Source organism: Lissotriton vulgaris, unplaced genomic scaffold, assembly GCF_964263255.1.
Source record: "Lissotriton vulgaris unplaced genomic scaffold, aLisVul1.2 SCAFFOLD_624, whole genome shotgun sequence".
Taxonomy (NCBI): Eukaryota; Metazoa; Chordata; class Amphibia; order Caudata; family Salamandridae; genus Lissotriton; species Lissotriton vulgaris.
In genome coordinates this window covers 22,223-41,454 of record NW_028255427.1, presented here as the reverse complement: position 1 = coordinate 41,454, position 19,232 = coordinate 22,223, and the positions used below count along the sequence as shown (strand labels likewise).

Sequence of the window (19,232 nt, the reverse complement as noted above, 5' to 3'; positions counted from 1 at the left end):
TACTCGGGTTTCATTTATATGTCCAAGAGAGAACAAGGTTAGGATATTCAACGTACAACCAATCCATGATGTATTTTCAGGATTAGACAGGTTTATGGAATTTGGAGATTTGGTGGAGCTGCAACATACACAGAATACTAAGGACATACCTCAGCTGCCATAATGGACATTAGATTAGGTGATCAGAAATTAGAGAGTGTGAAGCACCAAAGTCTCATTAGGGGCACTGTATTGGTAAAATAGTAGGTATAAGACAGGCATTAAAGGAGGCATTGCTGAAGTTTAATGCTACCTCACATCAGCTTGAAACACAGGATGTAAATCCCCCACAAGCTAGGATTATGTTTATATGGAGACAGCTAAGAAGTATAGATCACAATGTTAATTTTACTTGATACCACAGTGAGGTCAACAGGACTGGTAGATTGCTTGAATGGTTGATCAATTCAGATCAATTTACTGCTCCAAGCTTTCCAATAAACCACATTACTTAGGGACTATTGGCTATGCATTTTGCCAAAATGTGTATGTTGGAAAGAGAGAAGGGATGCCTACTGGTGATAAACCAGAGAGGCTGTCATTGTATCTCTGCCCAAATCCCACAAAGATCAATCGGAGAGAGGATCTTATAGGGCCCTTTCAGTGTTGAATTTGGACAAAATCCTGAGCAAGATTTTAACTTGGATGCTATGCTCTGCCTGTGATGTACTTTCATCGGAGCTTGCACAAACATCTTTGGAGTCCACCTCCAGGCACTACCAATTCTGATGCGTTTTAGACAAAAAGGAAGAGAGTGGCCAATTGAGGGAAAGGGTTGTTGGAGAAAGGAACACCTGAGAGGGAGATCTGTCCATGGCTTAAGTAGTAGGACAGGGTTCAGTCACCCTGGTTCAATGGAGACAATATGCAGACACAGAACGACTGTTTCACACCAAGACAATCATATATTCTCAAAGGAAATAAAGCACTTTCCTCTAAACCTTTGGTTTCAGTTTTTATCTTTGAGTTAACATATCTTTCATTCCAGAACCTCCTTGATACCTTTGCTTTGAAAGTTTAATTGAGAATTTGTCACACTGTTTACATTGAAAACGGTGTTTCTATAATAAGTCAAATGGCAAACAAGGCCATTGCTGCTTGAGCCTCGTTTGGTCTTCTAGAGTGAATGCCATCTGCTCCACTATGCAGAATCCAGATAGATGCCACTAAATATTCAACAGAAGATTCTAACAGCAAATGTCTCCTAAGACAGATTTGTCTTGTAAGTGCTCCTGAACCAAGTTGCCTGAAAACAGAGGATCAGAAGACACACCCTGCTCCAGACTTCCTGAAGAGTGAGCGCGAGCGCTCAGGTGGGGCTGGATTTTATACTTGATCCCTGCCCAATGAATCAGCACACTGAAGGGAGGACCAGGAAACCTGGGAAGAGTGCCCCACCTATTAGGCAGTAGTTTGGAGGGAGTACCGGGGAACCTGCGAGTTGTGATTACCAATCACTGTGAAAATTCCCCTATTAAAGATAGATTCACAATTTAACAGGTCTTAACATTTCTTATATTTTAACATGCCCTTATATATAGGCTTCTCAATTATACGTTTTGTCATCGTAACAACCATGGTCCATTTCTCCTTTGAATGTGAACTTTTCCACAAGGCATAGCACCACATATTCCATTACACCAGCTGTGAACTGGATGTGTGTGTGAGTGTGGTTGTGGCCCTAAACTGTGCACTGCTGTGCTCTTGACACACACAATAAGAAAACCTCCTTAAAGATGAGGAGATTATTCCATGACTTAGAAGAGACACCAGATGTTGTTAGGAGCAGGGCAATTATTAAGAATAGTGACCTAGATAAAGTGTTTGAGCCATCAAGCTGGAAGGTCTCACTAGTGCTCTTAAAGATGACTAGCATTAAAGAGAGCTAGGTCACATGGATAAGGATATTTCACACAGATCTGGTAGCCAGAGTAAGATAGGATGAATTAATATCAAACCTCTATAAGATTTATCGTGGCACCAGACAGGGTTGTCCCCTATTTTCCAAGTTCTACACCCTGCCTATTGAACCTTTTTCTAAAATCATGAAGATGGAGAACAAAAATAGAGCAATCACCATTGTGGATAACATACGTTCAGAGTCAGAGTCAAAAACACTTTATTCGATTAAATTAAAATCACAAAAGTATGCTATACATTCATAGTTAATTATTGGAGTATATAAAATTTTTATATACAACTTAAAAACAAAACACATTATATACAAATCCAAATTTCATATTTACAAAATTCATATTTACAAAAGTTATAGAAAAAATTGAAATTTTTGTCCTCATACTGCACTATCTGTGGTTTACTACAGAATTTCATTTATACGGTTTGTGATATGGAGTATGTTCGCTGATCTATTTACAATAATATTAACAAACCTATAATACAATCATTTACAGTGCTACCCCGACTGGGCATACAGTTTTTAACAAAGGCTAGGACAATTAATCGGTAACTTCACTCTATTTCGACGAGACCTGATGGACATAGTGAGAAAGTTTGCTACCCCATACATGATTAGTGGTGTTTCCATTAGTTGTAAAAACAGAAAAGCCGGTTTCACTTGGGTAAACACATACGTGTTTTGCCCTCTATACTGTTTTCTATCTAGGGTTGGGTATTACTGGTAGGCTTGGTGGTACGATTCCTTGAAGATTTTGGAAATATATCTGTTCTTAAGGTGAACTGGGCCGAAACCTGTGCATAAGCTATAGACCCACACTATACTGCACCAATTATAGAATTTGAATATTGATTGGGAAGGCCAAATGTTCATATATTTTATGGAAAATATCTATAACTGGGGGCATGATCATATGGATGGGAATCTGAAGTGAGTGCCACATTTATTGTGAGTGAATATGACCTTGTGGAGATGCTAAATTTGTCAGTATTGGAATAAATAATCCTACATAAGATGTGATTTTACCCAGATTGCTATAAATTTCTTTGGCCTACTGATTTGAATAACACTCAGGTGGTTCAGGGAACTGGAAGCTGTTTTGAGCGATTTCATTTGGGGATAGAGTAGGCACAGAGTAAACATGAAAATCCTGAAATTGCCAATCCTAAAAAGAGGTTTGGGAACTCTTGGATACAAACGCTATTACTTAGCTGTCTAGATCTAATGGATCGCAAGATGGGTGGATGGGGTGGCCTACTAGATGATATAGGGAACCTGGGAAGGTGACACCCTTAAAAGCAGGTCATGACCCTATTGAACAAAGAGGAAATACATTAGACATACCCTAGGCTAGTGATAATGGCTCTGAAGAGCTGGATGAGGTGCTTAACAAAGCAATGCACAACCCACCATACTCCCCACCCTTCCATAGAACTACTTCCTGCAGAGGTATGGGTTGGCCGAAACTGTACAATTGGCCACCTTGGAGAGAAGCATTAATACATACGGTGGGCAATCGTTATCAGGGCGGGGAAATGATACCCCTGAAGACAGTAATAGATAAGTATGGCCTCCAAGCCAACTAGTTCCTGACTTATTGTGGTTTTAATGATGAATAGGGCATACAGAACTACAGACGTCATGTTTGTGATGGAGTATCTCATCCGCCAAACTCGTAATAGATATTGGCAGGCGGGTTACTCTGCCATAATGGTAACGGATAACCCATCTGCCAAAATATAAATCTCATAGCATATAAAGGGATTTATATTTTTGCGGACATGATATACGGCACTGTTGTGACTAAGTAACCGGTCCGCCATGGTCTAAATCATGCCCTGTGTTTTATAAGGTGCTATTGAACATGACCAAATGTAACAGACACAATATTAGGGCAAAATTGTAAAAGTGGGTGGACATCATTGCCAGGGAATGAAGAGATTGAAAATGGATGAGGGTATTAGTGTGCATCCAAACTATCCAGGAATGCAAGGCTGAAGTACACTCAGATCAATTATTTAGATAACGCCTACATGGCACCCAAGAAAATAAATATGATTCTTGGTACTGATGCAATAAGTTGCCCTCAAAGTGATTAGTACACTGGTCAAAAGTTCTATCATTTGGTCTGAAACTGTCACATTATTACTTTTTCATTGGAAGGAGGTCACTGAATCGGTAGAGAAGATTCTTGCTGGTAAAGGACTTTGTACACCTGAGGATTCTTTGCTAGACCTGTTCCCGAAACCATAACCAAAAGATCAATCCTAGCAAAAAGAGGCACAACACTTTATTAGAGATCAGCAAATTCACCCCCTAACGAGAGATGAAGAAAATATGTTATCAGATTGCGAAAGGTGAGAGCACTGCACAGCAAAGAAAAGAGGGAACCTGCACCAGATCAATACCTCTTTGTGAGTTGAGATACTTTCAACCTTTGGAGCATCTACATACCAGTAACGTAGTGTGGTATTAAGTAAGTTACCTCCTGCTAGACAAAAAATGTTTCTATTTTTTTTATTGAGCCTGTAAGGTGCTCTGCTGCCTTATGTCTAGGTCTGTGCTTCAGATATACCCCATACATACAGTAGAGCTATAGGGCCAGATGTATCCAGAATTGATTTTGCGATTATTAAAGAGGGAGTTTTACCGATTCGCTATTTTAGAATCGCAAATTGCAATGTATGTAGGATTTTCAATTTTTTTGCAAATCCATAACATTCCCTATTAGGGAATCACAAATTGTGATTCGCTATCAAGGAATGCCTTCCCATTCATTCCAATGGGCCTAGAGGCCCATAGAAATGAATGGGAAAACATTCGCAATTTGTGATTACTAAATAGGTAATGCAAATTGCAAATGCAATTGCAAGGGTGCCAGGGGGAAATAAGGCCCCCTCGATGCTTCCCCCCAAAAAGTAAGTGTGCACACGTGGAGCACACACATGCCCTAAGGGCATGTGTATGCACTACATGGCACCTAGAAAAATGCAATTTTGTGCATTTTTCTAAGGATTTGCAAATTACCCCCAACTTGAATTTGGTGCTAATTTGCGATTCCTTAATGCAAAGTTGCATTGTGAGAATGCTTCTTGCATTGCATTTAGGGAATAGCAAATTACGATTTCCTGACTGCATTCGCAAAATAGCTAATCGGAAAAATGGCAATTACCTATTTTGCAAATGCCTTTTGGGTTGATACATCCCAAAAGGTTTTTTATCTTTTGCAAATGGGCCGAATCCGCTCGTTTGCGAATGGTAGCACCCTTGATACATCTGGCCCATAGAGAGCTAAACCCAGCCATGATGTAAGAATTGTAGGCGAAATATATTTCTTTTTGCATTGTTTTATTGGGTATGTTTACGACAAATCTCTATGTAAGTTTATGCTAGTCTGCTGCTATATAATTTGTATGAATTGTTAAATGTTGCCAACTGTGCATCTGTAGCAACATGATAACAATGCTAAAAGGTACTGAAAAATGTATGTAATTTGAAAATCAATAAACAGATTAAAAAACGCCAGTCTCTGGTTAGCACCACTTTATACAGAGGAGCGTAATATATGCCTCTACATTTGAGGTCATGCTGATGGGGTGGATGTGTTGCAGTATAGCTACTGCATCGCATTGATCTTGACATTTATTGTCATGTTATGTCATTTTATAACCTTACAATTTTTATTTTAGTATTTTTTGTTCTTGCATCATTTATAGCATTCACATTTGAATATATACATTCATTATATTGAACAGTTAATGAAATATACAATCGTATGTACTTTTTAATGGTACATGAGAATTGTTTGCAGTTTTTGCAGCCACGATTACATATTGAGGTTAGTAGACAAGGGTAAATCCCTGGAAAGATAAGTATTATTCATGTTTGCTATATAGGAGTAGCCTAAATAAGTATTTGTTGTATTATTTGTACCCGTGTGAATAGAACTTGCGGTTGTATTAGCATTATTCTTTGTAATATGGATCAGATCTCAGTATATGTCACCTCTAAATGTCTCATTATCCTTATTGTTTAGTATTGAGAATTAGTTTAGTCCCATGATATATTGATAAAGTACCTTGTTATGGATAAGTAATTTGGAACTTTTTTATGTTAAATTTTTGGGGGACTATTTTGAAGATACAATACGGTTAGCAACAAACTAAAACAATGTAGTCAGAAGGATTTATTTTTCTTATTGACAAGTATGACAGGCATCCTTTGTTACATCGGTCAAAGATGAACAGGTTACTTACCTTCTGTAATGTCTATTCTGATAGAGACTCTGTCTAACTGCAAATTCCTCACCTTTTGAATTTCCCCAGGTGCCAGACTGGATCTGGAACCTTGGTAGCAATTAACTTGTGCATCGGTAGCTGGTATCTTGTGGCTCTGCATAATGTTTGTTAGTGCCGGATGTGACAGGCTACTCTAAGATTGACATCTCTATGCGCTCAAATCAATTAATTCTGATCTTTTTCTGCACTGTTGATAGCAATTTACTGGTGTCTCTGGGATGCAAAAATGAAAAGCAGTGCAAAAGAGGTCCATCTCAAGATGGATTATGCTATGCACAAAAATCTGCTGTGGCCTAGCTAAGACACAGCTCCAGAGAAGGCTTGCATGCTCATTTTACCAGAGCAGAGGCTGCAACCACTGCGCTTATGTATGCTGTGCCAGTCATAGACATTTGCCAAGCTGCTACATTGACGTCCCACCATACATTCACAAAGCAAAATTCCCCGAGTAATGAGGTCCAAAAGGATGGGCATTTTGCATGTTCTGTCCTGCAGGATCTCCTGGCCCGAATGATTCCACATACCCACCACCTGAAGAGGTACTGCTTTGGTATCTATTCACAAGGTGAGGAATCAGCAATTAGAAGCCTCTATCAGAGGAAAAAGTTACCTTCGGTAACGCCTTTTTAGTACTCTATCTAACTATGGATTGCTCATTGGCTCACCCTCGTCCCTGCTCTGTGGAATGGGCTCATATAGTCCATTAGGAAGATCCTACATTTAAAACATTTGCACATTGCACAAACATCTGTACATTGCACTTTTGATTTCAATAGCTGTGCAGAAGAAGATCTGAAACAAACTAATGTGAGGCACAGCGGTAGCACTCCTCTAGAGGCCCTGACATCACATCTGTCATGGGCAGACCTGACACAGAGCTGCATGGCGCTACCGATGGACGTGCAAGGAAATTTCTATCAAAGATTCCGGATCTAGTCTATTACTTGGGGAAATTAACAAAGTCAGGAATCTTCAGTTAGTCCCTGGCAGAAACAATGATCATGTATTAACAATACAGCATGGGAGGGTCATTCAATAATGGAATTAAACCCTTTGTATGTGTTAATTAAACATTATGAATATAGCAACACGGTATAGACCATGGGGCAAATCCCTTTAGGGACCATCATAATCCCAGGTTGTCTCATTTATGTGCACCATGTACTCATGGAACAGCCCCACAAAACCTTTTCCTTGCTGGTTGGAGGGATACAAAAAATTCTGCCTTATCGTTGCAGTGTACAACATGCTTGAACCAGTCCCTGGGCTTGGGGTCATTTATCCAAGTCCTCTTTATCCTATACTTAGCAATTAAAATCTGTAACCCTGCTAGTTGTCTGGAGGATTGTGGAATATAAGCAACAAACCTCATCGATAATGGGATTGGCGTGCACAACAGATGAACATTAGCTAAGCCATTGATTACTTGTGTGACCTCGAATTAAAACTCATGTGGTGGAATGCAAAACCACACAATGTGTATAAAATAGGCTGGGTCGGAGGAGCATCTAGACCAACTGGAGGTCTGTGTTAGATCAGCCATGTGCATAAGTTGGGAGGTATAGTACAATCAGTTCAGAAAATATAAGTGTGTGGATCTATGTCTTAGATTAATGGATATCCGCCTGTTTGGTTCACAGCAAATTCTCCACGTTTTACTCTTGAGTGGCACTCTAAATTCTACCTCCCATTGTGTCTTAGTAGTGTGCCCTACTAGACAATTATTAAGGGGTTCTGCCCAAATTACCCTCCCATACCTGGGCAAGGAGCATCACAAGGATGAGAAAGTAGAGAAGAAAGGTACTGAGAAATCAATTCAACATTTATTTTTCAACAATATATATTTAATTATCCTGTTTTTCACAATTATTTGTATCAGAATCAACTTTATACAGAAAATTTTTAAGGACATGTATACGTGTCACAAGACAAAGTGATACAAAACAACAAGGCAATCAGAATATTACAAAAATTCACTATATATACAGCCTACATATACAATATATACACTACATATGCAACAGTGTACCCTACAATGAAAAAAACTAAATTTTTACAATACCCACTCCTACGTTTAGAGTGATATATCACAACAGAGGAAGTCCTTGCAGCGCCTAGGTTGTAAATTCTCCTTAACAAAGAAATATATATTTATCAGGGCGCCAGAAATTAAACACAAAATCCAAATATATGGGGACTCCTTATCACACAGGTGTCTTAGTAGTGTGCCCTGTCACATGTACCAAGTCACTGGTCATGTTATAAAGGGGAATATCCTTTACCACACTGATCCCTGTGAGGGGCTTACTAGAGGTACCAGGTGGGTTAGTTGGCCCCTAAGGACCCTTAGCAGCATAGGGGACTTCATCAATCAACAAAGAGTGCACCAGGAGGCGTGCTTGCAGAGCAGTGGAGAAAGGGGGCTGGGCCTCTGGCAAGTTGCCGGCTTCATTTTTTATTTTATTTAAGGAAGGGGGGCTATGTGGCACTCTTTCCTTTCACCGTTTTGGGCCCCAGGAAACCCATCTCCCGGGGCCTGACCCATTTTTTAAAATAGACCGATTTTGGCACTGGGGACCCCATCCCCGAGGGCTAGGCCTATGTTTCTATTTTAATGCAAAAGGCCAAGCTGATTTCAGCCCCGAGGACTCCGTCCCCCGAGGCCCGGCCAATTCATTTTCTTTTTATAAGGGGGGGCCATTTTCGGCCCCAGGGACCCCATCCCCGGGCATGGCCAGGTCTTTGGGGGATCAAAGGGAAGCCTCAAGTCCACCGCGGACCCTGCCGGCTCCCTCACATTGCTTTTTGGCAGAGGGAGCTGCAAACATGTAGCGCCCTATGCCCAAATGCAATTCTACTTGGCTTCATGGATGCGGAGGAATTTTTCCTGTTCTTGTATCCGTGAAGTGAAGCAGAGTTTGCTATGGCATGATGGGAGCTGTGCCTCAGCCATGCCATAGCAAACTGCAATGTACCGGGGTGGGCAACCCAGGACATTGCTGGACCCAGCCCTGGGGGGGTGGCGGTCCCCAGGGCCATGGAGGGCTCCAGGAGGGGGGCCCGACTCCCATCTACATTGTAGCCCTGGGGAGGTGGTGGTCCCTGGGGAAGTGGTGGTCCCCAGGGAGGTGGCAGTCCCTGGGGTTGTGGGGTGCACGTAACCCCTCACATTACATTAAATTAGCCCCAGGAAGGTGGGGTTCTTCAGGGCTCTGTGGGGGGTCTGAAGCCTCCCCACACATCTTTTGAATTTGAGCCTTGGGGAAGTGGCAGTCCCAAGAGCTGTGCCCCCCACATTTACCATAATTAGCCCTGGGGAGGTGGCATCCCCGGGGCTTCGCGGGAGGCTGGCTCCCCCACATGCAGTCATTTAATAAACATAGCCCTGGGTAGGTGGTGGTCCCTGCGGCTGCAGGGCCAATGCGGGTCCCTGTATCTATTTTAATGATTGCCCCTGGGACCTGGCCCACCCGGGGCCTTAACGGAAACAAAATGCTTTTTAGGGACCCCCTGAGCAGGCCTAGGGTGTTAGGGTGTTTCTACCCTGCCACCTTTTCTTAATGTTTAACGTTTGTTGACCTTTTGTCAGTGACTCAATTCAACCGAGTCACAAGATGGCTGGCAAAAGACACAGGCTCGAGATCGGGATGCTTTGAGATCCTCTGCGGCCATATTTATATATCTAAGAAATATTTAAATTTCTCAGGAACTACTGAACGGTTTTACACCATTTAACAAAAAGAGTGCACTCTGGACCCAGAGCTACATTTCTGCCAATTTTAGTGTAATTCCATTCAGCAGTTCGGGCTGTAGCTGTGTCAATAGTTTCCTATGGAAATTAACATGGATAAAAAGTGCTTTAGGACACACCCTTTTTCTCGGCCGAATCACACTGAAACTTTAATCACAGCAGCTGAAGTGAGTGGGCCATTAGTTTTGAAAATTTCATGAAGATTCGTCAAACGGCACTAAAGATATCGGCAAAAGAAAAACACTTTTTGAATAGAAACAAGGTCCTAACTATAAGTGCTTACTGGTATATATGCTATACAGGGGCTCTACTTACCTACTTGCCTTGCATATAATGACCATGCGCTGTAAAAGCAGCATGGCAAAGGCTTGCGTGGTAAAGACATCCATTGTAATGTAATGTCATACATTTTCATGTAAATCTTGGAAGCCCAACCCCTTCTTGACATCAATAAGTACATCTGTGTCAGTGGAGGGATTGCTGTGTGGCACATACTGTAATAGGCAAATTAATTCAGAGCATTGACTTAGGCTGCTACTTGGAATTATTTCAAGGAGAGAAACAGGTCGTCAGGGAAATACTGTCTGAGCTTCTTGTGAGAGTGAGTCCGACTGAATTTTCAGCAGTTGAGGGCAGCTCCAAGTTATTAGCCAAGGGCTTTTCGAAGAAGTAGACCTGCTGTAGACAAGCGAGCCTGGCAAGTGATCGTAGAGCTCAATGTGTACACCTGATCGTTTTGACATAGTAACCAGGCTTGGGCATTTTAAGGGCCAAGATAGTGTTCAGTAAACCCGGTTCTAGCAAATTCCTTTTATTTGGTATATGTGGTGCTGTGTTCTGTGAGTTAAACTATTATATAGTATAGTCTTATTGTACTGCCAGTTTTTGTGTGCTGGAAGGGACACCTTCCAGCACATAAATAATCTTTACCAGCATTTTGCTCTTTCTATATGAGCTGCAGAATGAAGCTCACGTAAAAATAGCAATAATGAGCATAAATAAAAGCATTTCTCCTTGTTGTATCAATCTAATGCCTGCTTTTGAATGCTGTAAGTTTTTGGCGCTGCCTCAGATTTACATATCCTTGTATATCTGGTGCAGCATTAAAACGCAATGGATGCTTCAGTGGAAGGCCCGCAGCAACATCCATTGCACTCTACTTTCATGCAGATATCTGTGTGAAGGTGTACCATATTTACAAAGTGGCATTAAGCCATGCAAAGTGTGTCAGAGCCACTTTGTAAATATGGATCAGGGCATTGCGCCACCGGAGCATCTGTAAAAGTGACGTTCCAGTGGGGCAATCCCTTTGTTAATATGTCTCATAGCATATTAGGCAGTACAAGCATCTTGATGAGGGCAATCCTGCCCACTGTGTGAAAAGGAAGCAGAACCCAGCACTCTATATAGGCCACCAGCTTTTCAATTTCTGGCTGATAGTTATCCATCAGGATAGATTCACACTCCTGGCTAATGTAAATGCGTAGGTAGCGGACATTGTCCTTCCTCCATTTCAGGGGAAATTTTCAGTTAGGCCTTTGAGTGCTTTCAGTTAGGGGAAACACTTCAGACGTTTCCCAATTAATTTGAAGACCTGAGTAATCACAATGATAATAGGATTCTTTGCATCCGGAACGTATTACCTCTATGAGTATAGTGGTCCTGAAGCATGAAGGCTAAGGTTTCTATAGCCAGTGCACACTGCAGAGGCGCCAGAGGACAATTCTGCTTCATGTCCCTGCTGACGCGACAGGAGTTGGAGAGATAACCATTCACCTGAGCGATAGCTGGTTGCCCTGTGTACAGTAATTGGACCAATCACATGAAGTATTGTCCTAGACCCATCCGACGCAGAATTGTAAACCAAAAAGGCCATTCAAGGGAGTCAAAGACATTCTTGGCGTCAAGGAACACCGAGACCACCCATGTCTCCAGCCAAATAAAATGGAGCATTACGAGAAGTGTATTAAGGTTATTAGAAGAAGCCTAACTGGTATAAAACTATATTGGCCCAGAAATAATAGACTGGTCATAAATGGATTAAATCTGTTGCCCAAAACACTAACCTGGAATTTTGTTATCTGCATTTAACATAGATAATGGCCTACATGATCTAACATCGCTGGGGTCCTTACAGGATTTAAGAATGATAGAAATCAGGTGCTCTCCGTTGGTAGGGTACACAGTGCTTGAGCAACCAGAGTGCAAATTTCCTCAATCGCAATGTTCACTGTGAATACTTAGTCTTTCAGGGTGGCTGATTTAAAACAACAGGGCCTGTGCTACTGCAAAGGAGCATCCAGGGTTATGGTCAAGATGACCGGGGAAGGATCAGTTGATGTTCGGGGGAGAAACTCAAGAAATTTTACTCACTGAACGGTCTGGGTAGCATTGTATGATTGTCAGATGTGTTGGTTTGTCCCAGGATTTGACAAAAACATCAATTTAAATGCAACTATTTTTTTGTATTTGTTTTATAGCACTGCTCTTCCCAATCCAGGGTTTTGGTGCACTTTACATCTTATGTACACATTATATATTGACAATAAATCACTATGTGTTTAAAATAAATGTACAGGATGTGTTACATAAGGCAGTGAGGGTTACAAGGTGTATGAGTCACGTATCCTTCATTTCTCACTGTGCTGTATTATAAGGATTACAATTTATGAACTGCAAGTAACAATAGGATCTGTGTTAAAAGCAGTAACCCACTTACCCGTCTACACAAAATAGAATCTGTCTTCTGTGTGTCAAATGATGTGCTTTGCAAGAGACAAATTAACCCTCTATGCTACTTTGATTCAAAACTGACACTAGCCAACACATAGATATCTCCAGCAAGTGCATTAACCTCCAGAGTTATCTTACAATTGATATTATTTCCTGAGATTCACTGGGCACAGGAGGGCCGGGGGAAGCAAGATGGTGGCTGCTTAGGAGGCTGACTGCGGCACACTGACCATGGCAGAGTTTTTTCATGAATAAAGGACCTTAGAGGCAGATGACCCTCAATGCAGAGCGTTGGTGCCTTGGTGCTACAAGAGGCTGCCCATGGCTGAAGTGGATCTTCGGGAGACTTACGGTACTAAGACGGCTTGCTGCGGCAGTGGCAGAACATTTGGATTGTTCTGCCTGCTGCATCGCAACCACTGAGGCAATTTCTGCGGCTTCAGTGATGGGGCCGAAATCTGCAGCTGGAAACCCGAAGGCAAAGAGTGCCTGCCATTCCGCGCAAACTGCCCCGAGGCTCAGCTGAGTAGGGAGGCGAGAGCATGGGGGACCTCACCACTGCTCTGCCGCCGAGCACCAGCTTTACAGAAACAGGAGCCTCAATAGAGAAAAGGAAGATGTAGGGCTGCCGGGAATCCTAGTCCAGCCAGCCCTATGGTGGCTGCTCTCCTCTGGGGGTCAGCTGCTAAGCAGGAGTAGCACCTCTGCGGGAAGGAGTGGTGGAAAACAGGGAAACAGCTCATCCCAATGCCGGCTCCAAACAGTTGGCAGGAGACGCTCATGAGTCTGGTTCTCCAGGAAAAAGGTTCCCAGCTGGGTCCTCCACACAGGAAGAAGGTATGCCGGTAACGCTGGGCTCTTTCCCCCCAGCTCTCAGTAGTGGGGAGGACAAAAATGAAAGGGACTTAGTAGCAGCAGACAGGTCGATGCGCAAAGTATTAAGAGAGAATAATGAAGCAGGAATGGGGGATGGGTTTGGGGCACCCCAGGTCCCCTTAGGTGGGGAGCAAGACATAGCAAGCCTGGCGGCAAGGACGGCTTCATTGACTCTGTTAAGCCTGATCCCACCTGATGCTATTAACCCTTGTAATCAGGAAGTGGCAAGGCAGGGGAGCGTCAATCATCCCTAGGCTCCATACTGTCAGAACTGCACCGGGCGCGGGAGGAGATTGATAAATGTGACCTTGATAAAGAACCAAGTCACTGTTTCTTCTCATTATCGGATGGGGCTGAATGGTCAGTGGATGGGTCCGGTACCTCCTCTGAGCTCAGTGACAGTGATATTGATCCAAAGGAGGGCAAAGGGGCCCGGGCCCTGACTGCTCGCAAGATAGGGGAAAAAAATAGACAGCGCCCTTCAAGGGGGTAAAGATCTTACCTGAGATTATACACCCACTGATCAATTCATCGTCTCTCCCCCGGGGGGGGGGGGCTACCAGGCACAGGCACAGTCTCCCCAGATCCCCCCATAATGGAGGCCACTTATCAAGCGATCTTAATGCACCGGGAAGAGACGCTCCAAGATCGCCGTAAAGCTCAGGCTGCCCTAGGGAAGGTTCAAGGGGTGGTCAGGAAGCTGATTAAGGCATGTAATTCAATTGAGGAATGTCTGACAGACCTCGAGATGAGAATTACCTCAACAGAGACCAATCTAGTAGGTACTCAGGTGCAAACGGAGGCACATGAATCCCAGCTGGTTGACAGTGGAAGCTGGAGGAGCATGAAAACCATGATTATGCAATATTATGCGCTTGCTAGGGGTCCCCGAAGGAGTCAATGGGTCAGATACCCGAACCTATGTTGTGGGATTATTACGAGCTTCCCTCCCGAAGTTGACAGGCTGGAACTGGGAACAAGAATTGCTGCAGGTTCTCAGAGTTCCTTCTACACTGAGGCATCCGCTGATAGAAGATTCTATACCATTGGCCACCTTGTGTACTTTGGGAACTTTTTACTGAGACAGGCACTTTTTGAGAAATCCAGGCCCAAAGCAAAGCGGTCTAGTGGGGGAGTCTCGTTTTTTGTGTGGCCAGTTTCTGCCACACCACAGTTGAGAGGTGCTGGCGGTTAAGGCAGCTGATAAAGTCTTTTCAGGATATGAGTATGCAAGCCATCCTGGTTAACCCAGCACGTTCAAAGTGATTTGGGGAGGGGGGCAAATACTATTTTTTGTGTCAGAGATTAAAGCGAAGGAATATTTGGAAGGTTTAAAGCCATAGAAAATTATAAGAAATGTTCAAATTATGATTAATTTTAAGTTGGCCTAGGAAAATATTTAGGAATCTGTTGTTAGAGTGAGGGCAGGAATCAGATCAAGCTCTCCTTTTCCCTCTTTATATTTGTCTTTCAGTAGCCTTTTTTTTCAGGTCAGTAGAAATACGGCTGTATAAACTGTATAACTCACAGGTCATGTGTGCCGCACCCATCTCGTGCAGACCACGTAGTCTGATTGCTTCTCGGGGTTAGAAGGGATGGATTGGGCAGGGGGACGCGAGGTGGGGGTTGCATTGGTGGAGTGCGGAGGAAGGTGAGGGCTCAAATCCCAAACTTCTTTTACCTAAAGATGGAATAGAGTTTGATACAGAATAGCCACTTCTCTCATTGATACAATTACAAGTAGAAACACCAAGTTGGGACACAAGAGCCAAATGGGTAAAATAAACATTTGTTCAATAAATTTGGGTGGGTTGAACGATAGATGCAAGTGATCAAGGGTGGCTGATATGTGAGGATGAATGCTCCTGTTATCGTGTGTCTGCAAGAGACACATATTCCTTGGGGAAAAAGTGAGCTGATGGGTATAAGGGGGGCATGTTGACTTGTACATGTCAGAGCTCCAATATCCGGGGTGTTGCGATCCTCGCGAAAGTCCCCACAGGACCAGCCAAACACAAACTGTCAGATGCGCTGGGAAGGTGGACATTAGTAGATTTGGAGGCAGGCCTCACAGTTTGTGCAATATACGGGTCAAATCAAGATGACCCTAATATTTTGTGAGGACCTTGAGTTGGAGTTAGCAACCTGGCCACGCCTCTTGGTTATCTGCGGTGACTTTCATATACATCAACCAGCTGAGATCCTACCGTGCTGAGCTGTACAGGGGAAAAAGCCTAGAGTTTACAGGACGCTGCTTTCTTTTATTTATGACAGGGTCAGACTGATTTGCATATGGCAATGTCTGAACTGGGGTGGCAGAGTGGGCTAAAGAACGGTGATGGATTAAACCCAGATCTGTTGACTGGGTGTGAGTGTTTGATTGGTTCAGATGCTCCGTCCATCACCAACCCCTTTTGTACCGCTTTGTTCGCCATATGTTGGCAGGGTATGCTCAGACATGAGTCCCTTGCTCACTTTGCCACTGGATTCAAGCAAGCCTGGCTGAAGACGGCTGGAATGCCAGAAACCGGTCCTAGGAAGCTTGTTTCCAGTCCAGGGAAGGCATGGATTGGCAGTTCGGGCTGGACTGTTCCCATGAGGCACAGGGTCGGACTGATTTGCATTTGGCCATGTCTGAACTGGGGTGGCAGAGTAGGCTAAAGAATGGGTGTTGCAGGGGCTATATCGTTTTGTGATTCTGAGTGCTGCAACCCGCAAATGAGTGGTACTATCCATTTGTTTAGTAGGATATAGTCTTCTCACTCCCTATGGAGTGTCTTGCAAATTCATTGTTCTATTTCATGAATACTCTGCAATTTAAATCGAGATACACTCAGAGGAGTTGTGTGATGGGTGCCTTTAACTGCTTGACCTAGATGTACTTATTGGCCCCCTGGTTTACAAAGATATAAGGATTGAGTGTAGGTGGTGTATAGATTTCTGACACCTTTGACACTTTCTTTTCCTCCCGCAGAGCGGGGCTTCCTTCCTGAGCAGCCTGTCAGGTAGAGGTGAGGCAGGGCTATCCTACAATTGAGGGTAAGTCCATAATGATTGTGACTAAAAATCACGTGATTCATTGTTTGTGCCCTTTTCTCTCTCTCGATCTCTCTTCCCCCTCCCTTTTCCCCAACTTCCTGTTCCTTGTCTTTTATCCATAGATACCTTGGGTATAACCTGACAAAAGAAGTTTAAACAGGAATACCGGTGTTGTATAAACTTTATTATTTTCACATTTTGCAGCAGCAATAGCACGATTATATCTGGTCCAGAAGAAAGCCACTGATACAAAGGTTTGATCAACAGGCTGAAACATGTTGACCACAAAGTGACAGTGGTTGTATATCCATACCACTGTGCTGTCTCATTTTAACCCTGTCAGGTAGAACACATTGATAAAACAAATGTCAGTGATTTATATCTAGGCAGTTTTAACTCACTTTCTATTCTTTTTTCACACAGCGCTGCAAACCTCACTACACTCATCATCTCACATATGGGATTAGTATCCATCCCCTTACCAACAAAACATCTCTGAGCTCCTTCCTTAAACTCAGAAGTACTAGCTCCCAGTGTTGACTAGGTTTTCTACACTGGTAAGGAGGACCCATATGATGAAGCATGTCACCCTCGGGTGAGTGAGGGTTCTAATCCTTAAGGGATGTCTCCCCCTTAATGATAAACATCACTTAAGTCAGTTTCGAGAGAGGTAGGGCTTTACTGCATATGATGCTTTCTAGCACATGAATGAGACTATAGGTGTGTCTTTTGGTATATATAGTTATTAATGAGGGAACACAAACCTACTGGTCTATAAACTTTCCTCTTTGACCCCTAATCTATGGTAGTGATATTACTTTTTAACTACAACTGATCTTGTTAATAAGGCTGACATTAGGAAGCTTCCAAAGGTGATCTCAGACCGTAACCCATTGATTCTGGAGGTCAAGGTACCTAAGGCTAGTAAACCCCGTAATAAAGGGACATTTGATAGGAAAATTCTGGTGAACGTAGCTTATGTCAAACATAATAAGAACTGGGTGCAGGAGTGCTTTTTATACCAACAGATGTAGCACTAGTAGGGGTATAGTCTGGGATGCCTTCAAGGCTTGCCTAAAGGGCAAAACTATCAGCTTTTTTGACTTTGCAAGGAGACAACACCTGGTAGAGAATGAGTGGCTATTAAGGGAGCTGGCCGAGGCTGAGGAAGAACATGTGACTCTGATAACACAGGAGCAAGTGGTGGCACAAACTCAGTTTTGGATTATCGCTTTAATAGCTCAAGTTAATAGCTGATTCACTCAGAAATCGCCTGAAGAATATCAGTCACAGAAAAAAGAATCATATGAGTATGGAGAATTAGTTGGGAAGAGGTTAACTGTTGGACTTGGCACTTTTTGCAGGGTCATCCCTGAACTTTTTTTGCCTTCCTCCTGTCTTTTGTCTGACCTGTTTTTGTTGATTTTATGACTCTGGGCACTCTACAACTGCTGATCAGTGCTAAAGTGCATATGCTCTCCCTATTATAAATAAGATGTATGGATTAGTGACTCCATGATTGGCTTGTTTGGTTTACTTGTCAGACCCTAGTACAGTGCACTGCATGTGCCCAGGGCTTGTAAATCAAATGCTGCTGGTGGGCTTGCAGCACTGGTTGTGCCAACCACCGCAGCAGCTTGTAAAGTGTGTCTCAGGTTTGCCATTTCAGAGCCTGTGTGCAGTCTGGTACTTCCATGTTGACTGGGCAAGTGCACCCACTTGCCAGTCTCTGAACCTTCCCTTTTATACATGTTAGTCACCCCTAAGGTAGGCCCAATGGCAGGGTGCATTGTGGGTAAAAGGTAGGACATGTCCTGATGTGTGTGGCATGTCCTAATAGTGAATTACAGCCATTTTCGTTTTTCACTATTGCAAGGCTACCTGTTCCCCATAGGCCAGAATGGTCAGTTTGATTATACCATCTTATAATCTTAGGTGACTCAAGGAACTGGGTAGAAATTCGAGTTTAGTATGCCTGAACTCAGAATGATAAAATACATCTTTTAGTGAAGTTGATGTTAACATTCTGTGTTTGAAAATACCACTTTTAGAAAGTAGGTATTTTCTTGCCTAACTATCCAAGCCTGCCTCTGCTATGTTGTGTATTCCTTGTCTGGAGTTTGAGTGACAGGGGCTAGGGGATTCCAGGAGACAGGGTGAGTCAGCACAATGCTGAATAGAGAAATCTACATGCAGATGGGTGGGAGGAGTTGTACCTGGGACCTGAATAGGGCTGTACCTTACCTCTACAATGTTGGCTCCACCTCCTGTGGTGCGTCTGTGAAACGAAAGAAGGAGTCTTGCCAACAAAGTGCTCCAGGACTGACAAGAACTGGTTTGGACTAGGCAAAGGCCTCCCTGCCTTCAGAGAACAAAGGGAAAAGTAGTATAAATATTGGGACCCAGACCCAAGAACTTTAGATCACTTCTAGGAATCAAGACAAACCTTTGCTGAGGAGAAGAACCAGGAAGCTGACGGAGGAAACTACCCCTGTGCTGTGTGTTTGGGAGTTGGCCTGCAGTTGTTGTTTCATTGCCAAAGACAGAAGAAAAGGACTGAATGTGCTTTTTATCAACTTGA

General features: G+C 43.1%; 1 long non-coding RNA gene across 1 annotated transcript in view; it reads right to left on the bottom strand.

Annotated features, from left to right (window-relative positions):
• LOC147659129 (uncharacterized) overlaps positions 1 to 19,232 on the bottom strand; it is a 76,511-nt gene that overhangs the window by 39,774 nt on the left and 17,505 nt on the right. The gene's annotated exons all lie outside the window — the stretch shown is intronic.